The sequence below is a fragment of the Orcinus orca genome, chromosome 16 (assembly GCF_937001465.1).
Source record: "Orcinus orca chromosome 16, mOrcOrc1.1, whole genome shotgun sequence".
NCBI classification, from domain to species: domain Eukaryota; kingdom Metazoa; phylum Chordata; class Mammalia; order Artiodactyla; family Delphinidae; genus Orcinus; species Orcinus orca.
This window is the reverse complement of record NC_064574.1, coordinates 12,145,094-12,160,646: the sequence shown is the minus strand read 5'-3', so window position 1 is coordinate 12,160,646 and position 15,553 is coordinate 12,145,094.

Sequence of the window (15,553 nt, the reverse complement as noted above, 5' to 3'; positions counted from 1 at the left end):
CTGGTTCTCTGAGGTTTTCAGCCCTGGATTCTTCTGCTGCTAGGAAAAGCCGGTCATCCCAGGTGTGTTTCCTGGGTGTTCATGCCCTGGGAGGCCACCATCCCCAGCCAGGCCCATGCTCCTTCCCTGTTTCCTTCTATACCTTCAGGAAAGAAAAGTGTGCTTCCATGGCAGGGACAGGTTGCAGCCCAAATCCTGGTGAATTCTGGCAAAACTGGCTGGCCTTGCCTTATTTTTAGCTTAGTTCAATTTTTCAATCCAGGAGATTAAGGTGGCTTGCCTTGGTGAGGGCTGGATTTCAGATTTCAGGGAGACACCTTTCTAAGCTCTCTGCATGTGTCCCAGACCTCCAAGCAGGCTGAGATGGGCTGGTTACTGCTGGTGTCTGAAGATCCCCTAGTGGCCAGCACAAGATGGGTGATGGACAAACAGGTCATTCATTCATTGAACACATTTATTAAGCACCAATCTGGCCCAGGTTGTTCTAGGGAAACAGCAGGGAACATGACAGAGTCTCCTGGGAGGTGACGGTGTGAGTCAGGGGAGGCCTGTTCAAGAAAGTGACATTTGAGCCAAGACCTAAAGGAGATGGAGCCAGCTATGCAAATATCTGGGGGCAAATTGTTCCAAGCCAAGGGAACAGCAAGTGCAAAGGTCCTGAGGCAGGAACATGCTTGCCATGTCCAGGAACAGCACGTTGGCCAGTGAGACATGAAGTAGGTGAGAGAGGGGGAGGTGAGAGGTGAGATCAGAGAGGAAGGGAGCGGGGCAGATAGGGTAGGGTCTTGAAAGGATATAGAGGGTTTTGGTTTTTACTTAAAATGAACTGAGAAATCTCTTCTCTCTAAGGTTTGTTTGTGGTTTTTTTCGGCCATGCTGCACAGCATGCGGGATCTTAGTTCCCCGACCAGGGATCGAACCCATGCCCTTTGCAGTGGAAGCACAGAGCCCTAACCACTGGACCGCCAGGGAATTCCCTTTTAATTTTTGTTTTTGGCCGCACTGAGCAGCTTGCAGGATCCTAGTTCCCCGACCAAGGATCAAACCCGCGCCCTCAGTAGTGAAAGCATGGAGTCCTAACCACTGGACTGCTGGGGAATTCTAAGGTTTTGAATAGAGGAATTACATAACCTGATTTATATTTAAGAAAATAATTTTATTTTTAATATGTAGGACATTCACATGCTTTGAAAGTAAAAAAATATATATATTCATATAATATAATGGAATCGTATAATATAATGGAATCATACAATATGTGGCCTTTTTTGGTCTTCTTTCACTGCATAATTTTTTCAAGGTTCATTCATTTTGTAGGACTTCATTCCTTTTTATGGCCATCAACATTCCATTGGATGAATAGTCTTCGTTTTGTTTACACATTCAGTTGATGAACATTTGGGTTGTTTCCACCTTTGGCTGTTATGATAAATAGTGCTGCCATGAACATTCATGTACAGATTTTTGTGTGGACATATGTTTTTATTTCTCTTGGGTATATGCCTAGAAGTGGAATTGCTGGGTCAAATGGTAACTAACTTTTTGAGGAATGCCAAACTTTTCTCCATGGCAGGTGTACTAGTTTACATCCCCACCAGCAATGTGTGAGTGGTCCAGTTGTTCTACCTCCTCGCCAACATTTGTTATTTTCTGTTTTTGGTTGTAACCATCCTAATGGATATGAACTGGTATCTCACTGTGGTTTTGATTTACATTTCCCTAATGACTAGTGATGTTGAGCATCTTTTCATGTGCTTATTGGCCATTTGTATATATCTTCGGAGAAATAAATCCAAATTTATTCAAATCCTTTGCCCATTTAACAATTGGGTTGTCTTTTTATTGTTGAATTGTAAAAGTTCTTGATATATTCTGGACACTAGACCCTTATCAGAGACATAGTTTGCAAATATTTTCTCTCATTCTGTTGGTGGTCTTCACTTTCTTGATAGTGTCCTTTGATGCACAAAAATGTTTTTACTTTTGATGACGTCTAATTTATTTTTTTCTTTGTGCTTTAGGGGGTCATTATTTCCTCATTCATTTTTTATAACTTCATTGTATTCCACTGTGTGGCTGGACCATAATTCATTTAACTAGCTGTTTATTGATGGACACTTGGGTCATTTCCTATCTTTGGATGTTATAGATGGTTTACTTAATGTCATTTTTGCATGTGAAGGTAGATGTGTTGGACTCCTGAAGTGGGGTTGTTTTGACAAATGTTAACTGCTTTGTCATTTTGCTAGATATAGATAAACCTATCGGTCGGTAGGTAGCCATTAGAATCATATTCTAATTTATACTCCCACCATCATCTGTGTTCAAGAGTGCCTGTTTCCCACAGTCTTGCCAACAGAGTGTAGCTAATAAAGTAAGTAAAATTAACATTTCGGTCTTTCAGTTATACTCTGCACATTTCAAGTGCTCAATAGTCACATGTGGCTGGTGGGTAATGAATTAGTGCAGATTTAGAACATTTCCACCTTCGCACAAAGTTCTATTGGGCAATTCTGGTAAAGAATTGTACAGTGACCTTGACTTTATATCTTAATAGGATCCTCGGGCTGCATGTGAGAGGTGGACTCAGAGACCGTCCAGAAGCAGGAGACCAGAGAGGAGGTGACTGCAATAGTCCAGGTAGGAGGGGATGGAGGGTCAGACCAGGGTGATTGTGGAGGTGGGAGAAGTGGTGGATTCTGGTTGCATTTTGAGGGTGGCGTGGCCAGGACTTGCTGGTTGATGGCATGTGGGCTGAGGGAGAGAGAAGTCGAGGATGACTCTCAGGTTTCTAGCCTGAACCACTGGAAGGATGGAGGCGCCATTGACTGAGCTGGTGAAGAAGGTGGGAGCAGGTTTGGGGAGCGGGGGAGACCAGGAGTTCTGTTTTGGGCATGCTGCGTGTAAGGTGCAGGTTGGACGTCCCAAGCTGAGATGTCCAATGGCTTCAAGTAGTTTTTCTGGCCTAGAGAATGACATATAATTTTGGTCATCAAGTTAGAGCAAAGTCAGAAGGGAGGGAAGAGGCAGAATTACACACCTAAGATGGGGGCAAAGGCCAAGGGCAGCAATGGGCAATGGAAGGAGCCCGGCCTTTGAAGCTTAGAGTCTCATAGCTGTGTTTCTGAGCCTCTGTGGGTCTATTTTCCTTCCGTGAAATGGAAAGAACAGCACTGCATAGGCTTGTTGTAAGGTTCACAGTGAGCACAGTGAGAGGTGGGGTACCTGCCAGGCAGGATACCCTGCAGAAACGTTTGTTACATTTGACTATGGGGGCGGTGGGGTGAGATCCACACCCTCACCTGACAGTCGAGGCCTTGCTGACTCTCCAGCCTTGTCTCCTGACATCTCGCGCTGTCATCCACAGCTGGGCCTTTGCCATCACTGTACCTGCTTCCTGGTGCATGAGCTCCCCAGAGAGTCAGGTGGCTGGCCCCGGACTCTCCTTCAGGTCTCTGTTCTCCAGTTCCTGCTAGCTCTGAGACGCAGGCTGCAAAGCTGCCCGACCTGGACACCCCAAGGTGTCACAGTGTTGGGGGATGGAGCCCCCCATGACTTGCCTCAAATCATGTTGATCAGGATTGCTCCATTCACTTATTCACCAAATCTTTACTGAGACCTGCTGTGGGCCGGATGCTGTGTAAGATGCTGGCCATACAGCAGTGGTCCCTACCCTCCCAGTTGCAAGAGAGACAGACAATAAACAGGTAAAAAGATAATCTAATGTCAGGTAGGGACAGGTGATGTGGAGAAATGAAGCAGGGTAAGAGATGGGTGGAGGATGATAGGGAGAGCTTCATTAGGTGGAGGAAAACAGAGGGGGTGATCGGCATGGGGATGAGAACAGTAATACGTGGTCAGCAATAGTGACCAGCATCTGTTTGAACACTTTCTGTGTCATGTCATAACCTCACCGAATCTTCACATCATCCCCAAACAGTTGCTTAAAACCATGTTGATTATTACTCCTTACAACTCTGTGGATTGGCTAGTGGTTCCACTGCTGGTTTCACCTGGTCTCACTCTTGCAGCTTCATTCAGCTTCCAGCTGTGCTCATTCATACATCCAGCAGTGTGTGCTGGTTGTTGGCTGGGGCATCTCAGTTCTGTTTGTGGCTTCTCATCTTTCAGAAGGCTAGATGGGCTTCTTCATATGGTGTTATCAGGGCAGCATCCAAGAGTGCTAGGGTCAGATGTCTCATAAGTCACTTCGTTCATTTTATTCATCAAAACAAGTAAAAAAGCAGCCTGGAGGCTCCTTGTTCCTCATTGGCTCCCTTGCATCACATGCCCGTTCCTGGACCAGTCACTAGCAGGGGGAAAAGATTCCCTTTCGACCCCTCGGGCCCTTCTAAGTATCTGGGGATGGGGTCACTTTCCTGAGCCAACTGGGCTCCTGGGGGAGGCGTGGACATTTGAACAAAACTGGGGCTAGGTAGGGGCCATTACTAACCACTGTTAATGCTGGGTGGAACTTCTTTCTGGGCATTTTACAGACCCAAATAAAAGCAAAGAGAACCCTTTCTGGGAGATCCTTGGGACTATGACCTGAATGGGTCCCAGCTCCTGGGCACAATCATGCACTTTTTTCTTGGGAGCAGGGGGAATAACAGATTAAAACCATGTTTTAAAAACTAGATGGTGATTTCTAAAAACCCTTTTAAAATAATAATTTCTAATAGTACAGCAACTTTCCATATATCTCCTTCACTCAGATCCCCCAGTTGTCAATATTTTGCTACATTTGATTTATCATTCTTTTTCTCTGTGTGTGTAATTTTTCGGAACCATTTGAGAGTCAGTTACACAAAAAAAGATACAATGTCCTTTGACTCCTAATTACTTTAGTGTGCATCTCCTAAAAACAAGGACATTCTCTTACATGACCACTGTATAGTTTTCAAAACCAGGAAATTCAATGCTGATACAATGTTATAATATCATTCTTATTCCCCATATTCAAATCCCACTAATTATCCCAATAATAACCTGAAATCCTTATTCTTTTTTTAATAATCTTTTTTTAACTTAATTATTTTTGTTATTAATTAATTTATTTTTGGCTGCGTTGGGTCTTCGTTGCTGTGCGTGGGCTTTCTCTAGTTGCGGCGAGCGGGGGCTACTCTTCATTGTGGTGCACAGGCTTCTCATTGCTGTGGCTTTTCTTGTTGTAGAGCATGGGCTCTAGGCATGCGGGCTCAGTAGTTGTGGCTCGCAGGCTCAGTAGTTGTGGCTTGTGGGCTCTAGAGTGCAGGCTAAGTAGTTGTGGCACACGGCTTAGTTGCTCCGCGGCATGTGGGGTCTTACTGGACCAGGGCTTGAACCCACGTCCCCTGCGTTGGCAGGAGGATTCTTAACCACTGTGCCACCAGGGAAGTCCCTGAAATCTTTATTCTTAAACCAGTGACTACCAAAGTCATGGACCCCTTCCGAAGAGATAAAACGCATGCACCTGTCCGAAGAGAAGAAAATCAATAACATCTATAAATCTGCTTAAAGAATCTGTGCTTATAAACCCTGCCACGGGCTCTGTGCATTGAGAGCAGTGATTCTCAACTGGGAATGATTTTGCCCCCCAGGGGACATTTGGCAATGTCTAGAGGCATTTGTGGTTGTCACAACTGGGGGTGGTGATATGCTACTGGCATCTTGTGGGTAGATGCCAGGAATGCTGCCAAACATCCTACCAGGCACAGAACAGCCCCCGCCAGCAGAGAATTCTCTGCCCCAAAATGTCAGTATGCTGAGGCTGTGACCTATAAGTAAATTGGGGAGAGACGCCTCCCTCTGTTGCAGTTGGAGCACTCCCTGGATCCACAATTCACCCCAGCGATTCTTTTTCCCCAGCTACCCCGGAAAACCCTGCTCCTATAGGCATAGGGAGGCCCAGCCAAGTCTGTTTACGATGGCTCCAAAGTGGAACCGACCCCCATGCCCAATTAGGAGGAGACTGATAAAATAAAACAGTGTAGTCATGCTGTGCTCGCAGCGCTTCCTTTGGCTCTGTTTGCTCCTCTGTAAAATGGGGTTGGGGAGATGGGCTTGGAAGGATGCCAAGAATCCTGGGCCCAGCTGCTGCTTTATGACTTATGGGCATAACTGCTCTGACTCATGCATGATTGATGCATTGGGATTATGCACAGACATGTCTCTGAGCTTTTATCGACAGAAGGCTGCCCTGGAATGTCTTTCCACTGGAATCGAGGGCAGGGCCTCTGCTGAGTCACCTCTGGCCCTTGGGAGTGTGGCTCAGGGTATGGCTCATTTTAAAAGCAGCTGCCATTTCTTTTCTTTTTTTTAAATTATTTATTTGTTTATTTATTTATTTTTGCCTGTGTTGGGTCTTCATTGCTGCGCATGGGCCTTCTCTAGTTGCAGCGAGCGGGGGCTACTCTTCATTGCGGCACACGGGTTTCTCATTGTGGTGGCTTCTCTTGTTGTGGAGCACGGGCTCTAGGCATGCGGGCTTCAGTAGTTGTGGCATGCGGGCTCAGTAGTTGTGGCTCGTGGGCTCTAGAGCACAGGCTCAGTAGTTGTGGCACATGGGCTTAGTTGCTCCGCGGCATGTGGGATCTTCCTGGACCAGGGCTCGAACCCGTGTCCCCTGCATTGGCAGGCAGATTCTTAACCACTGGACCACCAGGGAAGTCCCTTTTGTCTCCATTTTTTAAATGAGGAAACTGAGGCTCAGAGAGATCATGACACACAGCTGGGAAAGGCAAAATTGGGATTCAAACCCAAGACGAGTCAAATTCCAAAGTTTGTGCTATTTCCGGTCTGCTGCACCTTCTCCCACACATAGTAGGTGCCCAGAAAATGTATGAGCGTCAGAAACTGGACAGTATATTCATTGGTAATAGATCACCGAGTTTTAGAAGAAAATATGATGGCTGCCCAGCTATGTTACCTAATGACTACTGTTCCCAGCCTCCCTTGCAGCAATATAGGACATATGACTAATTCCAGCCAATAGGATGAGAGTGGAAGTGGCACAAAACATCTGGTTTGTGCCCTTAAAGAAGTTGACTTCTACTTCCTTTTCTCTACTACCCACTGGCAGGAATGTAGATGTGATGGCAATGCTAGAGCAGCCATCTTGGACCATGAGATGGAAACTGCTGGTTGAAGATGGAAGAGCTATAAGACAGAAAAGAGTCTGGGTCCCTGATACCATAAAGCCACCATCCAAGTCTGCTTTCATTCAGATTGATGTGAGAGAGGAAAGTAAACTATTTTCTTGTCTTGTAGACATTTGTTATTTGAGCCATTCTTACAGCATTGAGCCTGTATCTCACCAATGCATTTGTTAAATGAACAAGTAGGTGATTGAATGACAGAAGGAGTAATCAGATCCAGCCCCACAAACATGTAAAAAATGCACAAAGACGCCACTTCAGCCTAGGTGGAAGTATCTTCCAAGTGCATGGAAAAATTCATGGCCAGTGGAGCCAGTTTCAAACCTGGCCTTGTACTAGCTTGCTGTATGCCCCTGGGTAAGCCACATGCCCTCTCTGGGCCCCACACTCCTGGGTTGTAAACCAGGCTAGCAAGTTCATGGAATCTATGCAATTTAAAGATGTTCATTGCTCTCTGGAATTCCATTTCTAGGAATCCATTCCCAGAGAAATTCGTACCCCATAGCCCATGAACACAGGTGCAAGGATGTAGCTTCAGACTGGTTTGTGGAGCAAAAACTTGGAAATATCCTTAAAGGTGATTGAATAAACTCTGGCAGGTTCATGCTCTGGAGTGCTGGACAGCTGATTGTGCCATGAGGAATTCTCTGGTGACACCTGCTGGCACAAAATGATACTGCAGCCCAGCTCAGTGAGGAATTGGAATTTCCAGAACAAGAGGTTCAGGGTAGCTGTGAGGGTCATTTGGGAAGCCACAGAGCAGGGAGAGATTTAGAAGGAAGGCCAAGGCAAGGAGATGGGCCTGGGTGTGGAGGCCCATCTGTATTGAGAATACAGACCTGGGTTCAAATTCCAGCTTCACTATCTACTAGCTGGGTGAGCTTGGGACTTTCTCTGAGGCTTAGTTTCTTTAATAAAATGATGATCCCAGGGCCCTCATCATACAGATGTCTGGTGAGGATTTGACGAGAGCATTCATTTGTTTAATTATTTTTTTTCATTTGATTATTTATTGAACTAACATTAAGCACCTATAATGAATCTCATCGCGGCACTAGGGATACACCAAGACCTGAGTCCTGCCCTCATAGAGTCTCGTTGGGGGAAGACTAAAAAAATAAACACACATATAAGATATTTTCAGGTACTGATAACTCTGTAAAGGGAAATAAAGCAGGAGATGGATCTGTGTGGGTGGAGGCACTGTTACAAATAAGGGGCTCGGGGAGGGGGGGCGTCCCTGAGGAGGTTTGAGCAGAGGCTTGAAGAAGAGGCATCTTGTGTATTTAGAAAACATACCAAATGCCAATGGAAGAGCCTGGTCCATAGTACATGCTCAGTACATGGTGGATCACTGTCTTATGACACAAAGGAAAAGAATTAAAGGGAAGACTGGAATCCATTTCCCAGGGTCTGAGGAAATCACAGAGAGTGAGAGAAGATTTTTTGGGGCCTGACAGGTGAAGAGCCTGGACCTGAGTTGACCCAGCTCTGGGTGGCCTTGGGCAAATCACTGTCTGGGCCTCCATTTCCTCATTTGGAAAACAGGGCTGATAATGTCCACGTTGTGAGATTGGGGGTTATCATAGGCTGAATTGTGCTCACCCCCTCCAGTCATATGTTGAAGTCTTGGCCCCCAGCATCTCAAAGTGTGACTGTATTTGGAGATGAGTCTTCAAAGCGATGATTAAATTAAAACAAGGTCACCAGGGTGGGTCCTAATCCAATATGACTGGTATCCTTATAAGAAGAGGGGATTAGGACACACAGATGCACAGAGCAAAGAGGGTATGAGGACACAGGGAGAAGACGGCCATCTCTGAGCTGAGAGAGAGGCCTCGGAAGAAAACAACCCTGCGGACACCTTGATCTCAGACTTCCAGCCTCCAGAACTGTGAGAAAATAAATGTCTGTGGTTTAAGCCACGCAGTCTGTGGTACTTAGTTATGGCAGCCCTAGAAACTAACATGGGGTGATATATGAATACAGACAGGCACACAGGAGGCCCTTAATAGAAGCTGACTTCCTTGGCCAGAACCACATGGAGCCTCTCAGCTGTGCCTGGGTCCTGGTTTGGGAATCCCCAGCATCTGTGTAGACCCAGAGTCAGCCTTGGGATTGCTGTGGTTCCTCTGCAGCTTGGTCCACACTGTGCCTGGGATCGGCCCTGCCTTGGGGACTCAGCACACCTAATCTCTGCCCTCCCCCCTGGTTCTTTACTCAGTCAGTCCACAGACTTAGCGTGTAGCACTGTGGCCATTCTCTGAATTACGGCATGGCTGTATTAGCGAGGATCCAGTCTGGAAAATGGAGACCACTCTAGGCATTTCAAACAGAAGATGAAATACAAGGAATTGCTTATACAGATGATGGAAGAGCTGAGATGCCAAAAGGGCAGGAGGAGGCACCCCAGGATGAGCTACAGCGGGAGGTCAGAGGGACAGGAGGATGTGGTATCACTAGATCCAAGAAGCCAGGGCTGGAACCATGGTGGGGACTGCCTGGTGGGAACTGGGACCAGGAAGGGAGGTCCTCTTGGGGAGGGACTGGTCCTCCTTGCCCTCAGATGCTTGTTCTGCCCTTCCCTAGTTCTGTTCTGAGTTGCAGAGGGGCTGGCCTCTGCAGGCTGCATTTCCTAGGCTCCAGGTCAGCTGACTTCCATCGGCCAGTGAGAGATCCTGGTGGGAGACTGGAGGTTTGAGGAAGGGAGAAGTATTTTTCCCTGTCTCCTTACACCTTGGGCTGCATCTCCATCAGCAAATGAGTCTTCTCCACGGCTCCAACTCCCACAGGACAGTCCACTGTGTTTGCCGCTTTGCTGAGTGACCACAGGCCCCGGGCTACTGTAGTGTCGCTTCCTCCCTCAGGCCCTCCAGCTTAGCAGTGGCAGTGACTCTGCTGCTGCGGATTCTGAAATTCTTCACAATTGCTTGGTTGGCTTCTGGGCTCCTGCATCATCTTTGTAACCAATTCCCTGTTGGAAAGTCTCTCTGTTTAAATGCTCAGTGGTTTCCTTTCCTGATATGAGTGCTTTCCCTTCCTGATATGCAAGCAAACTGGCCAGTGGCCAGCCCAGCAGGCCTTTCCAGCCCTTTCCCCCTTCTTACAGATAAGAGCCTGGCAGACTGCAAATGGGTGCTGGGGATCAAAGGGCAGCCCTAGAGTCAGATACGCCTTGCTTCGTCCTAGTTCTGCCATTTGTCAGCTCTGTAAACTTCATCAAGTCACTTTCCCTCCCTGAGGCCTCGGTTTCCTCACCTGTCCTGTGAGGATAAGGATTGTACCCCTTGACACGGGGCTGTTTTGAGGATTTGATGAGAATGTGGCGTGGAAAGGACTTAGCCACAACCTTAGAAAAGAAGAGTAAAGAGGGGGCTTCCCCATCAGCAGTTGAAAGACGTATGCCATTATAGTAGAAGCTGTGTGGGTGCTGGTGCAAGGACAGACAGACCAGTGAGGCAGAGCAGTGACGGTGGAGTAGTCCGTGGATACCTGAGAAGTAACAACACAAGAACGGCAGCCCCGCCGCCCTGGAGAGACTGTTCAGAAGATGGTGTTGGGAAAGTGGCCCCAAATAAACTGGATCTTTAATTCATAATGAATTTTTGGGAGGGACTGGTCCTCCTTGCCCTCAGATGCTTGTTCTGCCCTTCCCTGGTTCTGTTCTGAGTTACAGAGGGGCTGGCCTCTGCAGGCTGCATTTCCCAGGCTCCAGGTCAGCTGACTTCCATCGGCCAGTGAGAGATCCACAAAGGCGGATTCTAGATGGATTAAAGGCTTCACATGAGGTGCAAAATTATAAAAATTAGTAGAAGTTATATATACACGATGGAATGCTATTCAGCCATGAAAAGAAATGAAATTTTGGACTTCCCTGGTGGCGCAGTGGTTAAGAATCCGCCTGCCAATTGCAGGGGACACGGGTTTGAGCCCTGGTCCAGGAAGATCCCACATGCTGTGGAGCAACTAAGCCCGTGCGCCACAGCTACTGAGCCTGCGCTCTAGAGCCCGCGAGCCACAACTACTGAGCCCGCACACCACAACTACTGAGGCTGCGCACCTAGAGCCCGTGCTCCACAACAAGAGAAGCCACCTCAGTGGGAAGCTCGCGCACCGCAACAGAGTAGCCCCCGCTCGCCACAACTAGAGAAAGCCTGTGCGCAGCAACGAAGACCCAATGCAGCCCAAAATAAATAAATTTAGAAAAAAAGAAATGAAATTTTGACATGTGCTACAATATGGATGGACCTTGAAAATATTATGCTAAGGGGAATAAGCCAGTCACAAAAGGAAAAATATTCTATGATTTCACTTATACCTGAGCAAATTCATAGAGATAGAAAGCAAATTAGAGGTTTCCAGAGGCTGTGGGGAAGAGGATGGAAGGAGGATTACTGTTTAATGGGAACAGGGTTTCTGTTTGGGATGATGAAAAATTTCTGGATGTGGACAGTGGTGATGGTTGCACAACATGGTGAATGTATTTAACGCCACTGAATTGTACCCTTAAAGTAACTAAAATGGTAAATTTTATGTTATCTATTTTTTACCACAATAAAAAAGCACAAATGTATAAAAAGCAAAAAAAAAAAAAAAAAAACCATTTTGATTATATCAAAATGAAGGAATTCTGACCAAAGGACCCTATAGACAAAGTTAATAGGCAGATGTTAAGTGTGAAGACATTGCAGTGTCTAAGACTGCAGTGCTTAGAATATATGAGAAACTCCTGCAAACAACAGAAAAGACAGCAGCCCCAATGGAAAAAGGGCAATGGACGTGAAGAGCAATTTACAGAAGAGGAAACCACAAGCATGGGAGGAAGGCTCAGACTCACTAGTAATAGGAAATGCGAATGCAAACAACCAGGGGCTATCACTTTACACCTATTAGATTGGTAACGATTAATGTTGGACAGCACCCAGATTTTCACCACTGAAAGGAACGAGGGCTGGGGTAAGAAAAGTAGAAGTTGAGCCTGGAACATCTTGTTGTGTCAGAAAATAAGGACATGCTCCAAGAATGATGGGGACGTGATAAAAGGACACAGAAGCCAGCTGAAAGGGGCTGACACTAGCCAAATCAGGGCCAATCTGAGCATCAGAACAAATAATGGTAATGATGGATTTATAACCCCTGGAATAAAGTAAAATCCATGAGTCCATACTGATATAAGTGATCTTTTGTGTCTGGTGCTTTTCACTTGGCACAAGATTTTAGAGGTAACCAGGTCGCTGCACCTATGAATGGTTGTCACACCTATGATTAAAGTCAATTGCTTGAGGGGGAAGCAAATTTTGAAGTAGAGGAGGAGGGGGTTGGGCAATAAGGATGGGAAATTTCTCTTCAAAGCTGGGCCTGGAGCTTCCTGCCCTGGGGTGTCTGACCTCTCAAGTTCACCACCTACACCTGCTTTCTCTACTCATAGCAGCTGCAGAGGTTGGAGGTTGGGCTCTGTCGTCACCTGTCGGTGACTCTAGACAAATGCAACCAGAGATGCCAGCATTGCGCCCAGCCAGGTGGGGAGATTGTGGGTCAGGCTAGTGTGTATTTTCCTGGGTTGTGCCCCCAAATCACTGAGCACCTCCTCAGCACCTGCATGAGTCCTCTGTGTGTGTGTGTGTGTGTAAAGAGATGACCTATATTGGGCTGACCTTGAGGGGCTCCAAGGAGAGGGAGATTACACAAAACTAACTCCAGCCGGGGCAGAATAAGATCCTAGGGTCACCAGGTGTAGGGAGCACAGAGGAAGTGGAGAGTAATTTGACTTGGGCATTCAGGGAAAGTTTCTCAGGGCGTTTCTCAGCTGGAGGTGGGAGGGAAGGGTGTAGAGGCAGAGGGGACAGCAGGAGCAAAGGCGTGGAGGCAGGACCATGCCATGCATGGCTTTCTAAGCTCCAACAAATGGTAATAAGGTAATACATACCCATGGTGAACATTTTAAAGTTAGAAAAGGAGGTGGGTCTCCTCCTGCAGTGGACTTCTTCTAGGGGCTCCCAGTGAACCAGCCTCCTGGTAGGCATGCCCTTGTGCAGTCCCCAGCCCTTGCATCTGGCCTTTCCAGTAGAACGTGACAGAAATGGTGGCGAGCCAGTTTGGGGCTTCAGCCTAAGAAGGCCTAGCAGCTTTAACTTCTGTGCCATGGGGGAAGCCGGCTGCTGTGTAAGGAGTGCAGCTACTGTGATGGGGAGACCATGAGGAGAGGCCGCCTGGAGGGGCCACAGGAGAGAACTCCAGCAGAGACAGCTTGGACCACATGCAGGGGCCACATGACAATAACACACACGCAGAGGCCACACGTGAAGGGAGAAACTACATAATGGAGAACGGGGGAACGAAGAACTCACTGGCAGACGTGCTCCAGCAACCATCAGCTCTTCAGGCCAGCCTAGCTGAGGTGCCGCACATGGGAATGGAGAAGTCACCTTGGATGTTCCAGCCTGCAGCCAGCCCTGGAGCAGAGACAAGCTGTCCCCTAGTGCCCTGTCCCAATTCCTGACTCGCAGGATCATGAGCAAACAAAATGGGGGTTGTTGTTAGCCGCTAAGTTTTGGGGTGTGTTATTACACAACGTTCCGAGCACCCTGAACTCTATGCTGCCAGTGCTGCCAGTTTCTTATGGCTCTTGCAGTAGGAGACTACATCCTCATAAAACACACGAGGACATTTCCGTATCTCCCCTCATTTATGTGGGGTTTGCACACCACACATCCTGGCCTGCACTTGGCCTTTTCCTCTTAACGATAGACCTTGGAGATGGTCCCAGATGTGTGCGGTTCAATACAGTCATCACTAGCCACAGGAGGCTACTTAAATTTAATTGAAATTGAATGAAGTAAACAATTCAGTTCCTGAGTCACATGAGCCACATCTCAAGTGCTCAGTGGCCTCATGTGGCTGGCAGCTCCCACATGGCACAGCACAGATGTGGAATATGCTGGTCATCCCAGAAAGTCCTGCGGGACAGTGCTGGTCTGGATCCTCTCCCGTAGAGCTGCCCCATTCTTTTTAAATATTTATATATTTATTTGGCTGCCCTGGGTCTTAGTTGCGGCATGTGGGATTTTTAGTTGCGGCACGCGGGCTCTTAGTTGCGGCATGCGGGATCTAGTTCCCTGACCAGGGATCGAACCTGGGTCCCCTGCATCGGGAGTGTGGAGTCTTAACTGCTGGACCACCAGGGAAGCCCCTGCCCCATTCTTTTTGGCAGCTGGAGAGTAGTTCCTGGAAACAACAGCCCCTGATGTTATGTCACAAGATTTGCTATTGCAGTGTTCATTGTGCTTGTGCAGGTGTGAGTGTCTTTGTAGTATAAGTGCCCAGCATTTCTGGCCCAATGATGTTTCCCATTTTGATAGCTGTGGTCAAAGTACGAGAGGTTGAACCACTTTGCAAAGCCACTAAAAGTGTGTAAGTGTGCTAGCTTCCCCGAACCTTCATCAACACTGTGTGAATTCACAATTAAAACTTTTTTTAGCTAATGGCGAAGGTTTTCAAGACAAACATGATTCTATCAGGATACTGCTCTGCCATGACTTTCTTTGACCTCACAATGCCACTGGGCATCTCTCCATGCTGACATATGAAGATCTACCTTGTCCTTTAAAAAAAATTGTGGTAAAATTCACATAGCATAAAATTTACCAGTGAAAAAAATTGAAGTATATATATATATTTTTAAGATGACGTTATTCTTTTTAAAAATTAATTTATTATTATTATTTTTTGGCTGTGTTGGTCTTCGTTGCTGTGCGCGGGCTTTCTCTAGTTGTGGTGAGCGGGGGCTACTCTTCTCATTGTGGCGGCTTCTCTTATTGCAGAGCATGGGCTCTAGGTGCACAGGCTTCAGTAGATGTGACGTGTGGGCTCAGTAGATGTGACGTGTGGGCTCAGTAGTTTTGGCTTGTGGGCTCTAGGGTGCGTGGGCTTCAGTAGTTGCAGCGCATGGGTTCTAGAGCGCAGGCTCAGTAGTTGTGGCGCACCGGCTTAGTTGCTCCGGACCAGTTCCTGGACCAGGGATTGAACCTGTGTCCCCTGCATTGGCAGGTGGATTCTTAACCACTGCACTACCAGGGAAGTCCCTGAAGTATAGTTGATTTACTATATTGTGTTAGTTTCAGGTATACAGTGAAGAAAGTGATTCAGTTTTATATATACATATATATATTTTTTCAGGTTATTTTCCATTATAGGTTATTACAAGATGTTGAATATAGTTCCCTGTGCTGTACAGTAAATCCTGTTGCTTATCTATTTTATGTATAGTAGTTTGTATCTGTCAATCCCATACTCCTAACTTATCCTTCTCCCCCTCTCTTTCCCCTTTGGTAACCATAAGTTTGTTTTCTATGTCTGTGAGTCTGTTTCTGTTTTGTATATAGATTTATTTATATTATTTTTTAGATTCCACATATAAG